At 41.3% G+C, this 1,725-nt stretch overlaps 2 non-coding genes across 2 annotated transcripts; both read left to right on the plus strand.

Annotated features, from left to right (window-relative positions):
- The first annotated feature begins 742 nt into the window (after window positions 1-742).
- On the plus strand, window positions 743-814 carry trnae-uuc. Its single transcript has one exon. It is a non-coding gene; the product is annotated as a tRNA-Glu (tRNA).
- A 161-nt stretch (window positions 815-975) lies between these two features.
- trnam-cau lies at window positions 976-1,048 on the plus strand. The gene has a single exon. It is a non-coding gene; the product is annotated as a tRNA-Met (tRNA).
- The last annotated feature ends 677 nt before the right edge of the window (window positions 1,049-1,725 follow it).

Consider the following 1,725-nt stretch of genomic DNA (forward strand, 5'->3'; position numbering starts at 1 on the left):
GCTGGACCATCACTTTGCTCTGAATGTTACACACTGCACAGGGAAGAGGCCCTGGACTGAGACACCAGCCTTTATCTTGTGCAGGATCGAGGTTTCACATCTGAGTGACACAAGCACTGCTCATCATAACAAGGAGCCATAGGCAGGGAAACATTCTTGGGAGTTTAATAATAATCATCAACATTATGTACAAGTGATTAACACCTGGGCCCAGGCTGTGCAACTACATCTTCTTAACATGCTTGGCCTGAATAGCCAAGTGGTTATGGTACTGGGTTTGTAACCCCAAGATCAAGAGTTCAAATCTCACAATGGCAAACTATGAAACAATGTAACTTCATCTGAAACAGATGGAAACAGGTTTGTACTCGAAAGAGTTACATCTTCTTGCTTGGCCTGAATAGCCAAGTGGTTATGGTACTGGGTTTGTAACCCCAAGATCAAGAGTTCAAATCTCACAATGGCAAACTATGAAACAATGTAACTTCATCTGAAAACAGATGGAAACGTGTTTGTACTCGAAAGAGTTACATCTTCTTAATGGCTTGGCCTAAATAGCCAAGTGGTTATGGTACTGGGCTTGTAACCCCAAGATCAAGAGTTCAAATCTCACAATGGCAAACTATAAAACAGTTTAAGGTTGATGGTCAAGACAGGAGTCCCTACAGGAACAAGAAAAAACATGAAACTTCATCGATGGATGGGATGAGGTTTCACATTGGCCTTAAATAAATTTAGAGCTTTCCTGGTGGTCTAGGGGTTAGGATTCGGTGCTTTCACCGCCGCGGCCCGGGTTCGATTCCCGGTCAGGGAACGTCGATTTATTGTATTCATTGAGAGTGTTGATCACTCTGATTAAAAACGTTCAAAAAAAAACTCCACCATGAACAGAGGAGTGAGAGTTTAATTTTGGTGATGCCTTTCACCTGTACGGCTTCACTCGAAAGAGTTACAAACACGTTCCCATCTGTTAGTACCTTCTTAGCACAGTAGGCAGTGCGTCAGTCTCATAATCTGAAGGTCCTGAGTTCAATCCTCAGAGAGGGCAAGGAGCTTTATAAAAAGCTTGGCCTAAATAGCCAAGTGGTTATGGTACTGGGTTTGTAACCCCAAGATCAAGAGTTCAAATCTCACAATGGCAAACTATGAAACAATGTAACTTCATCTGAAACAGATGGAAACAGGTTTGTACTCAAAAGAGTTACATCTTCTTAACATGCTTGGCTTAAATAGCCAAGTGGTTATGGTACTGGGTTTGTAACCCCAAGATCAAGAGTTCAAAGGGCTTGGCCTAAATAGCCAAGTGGTTATGGTACTGGGTTTGTAACCCCAAGATCAAGAGTTCAAATCTCACAATAGCAAATTATGAAACAATGTAACTTCATCTGAATAAACAGATAGAAATGTGTTTGTACTCAAGAGAGTTACAACTTGTTAACCTTATTTTGCTTGGCCTAAATAGCCAAGTGGTTATGGTACTGGGTTTGTAACCCTAAGATCAAGAGTTCAAATCTCACAATGGCAAGCTATGAAACAATGTAACTTCATCTGAATAGGAACAGATGGAAACGTGTTTGTACTTGAAAGAGTTACATCTTCTTAACATGCTTGGCTTAAATAGCCAAGTGGTTATGGTACTGGGTTTGTAACCCCAAGATCAAGAGTTCAAAGGGCTTGGCCTAAATAGCCAAGTGGTTATGGTACTGGGTTTGTAACCCCAAGATC

This window comes from Carcharodon carcharias, chromosome 8 (assembly GCF_017639515.1).
Source record: "Carcharodon carcharias isolate sCarCar2 chromosome 8, sCarCar2.pri, whole genome shotgun sequence".
NCBI lineage: Eukaryota > Metazoa > Chordata > Chondrichthyes > Lamniformes > Lamnidae > Carcharodon > Carcharodon carcharias.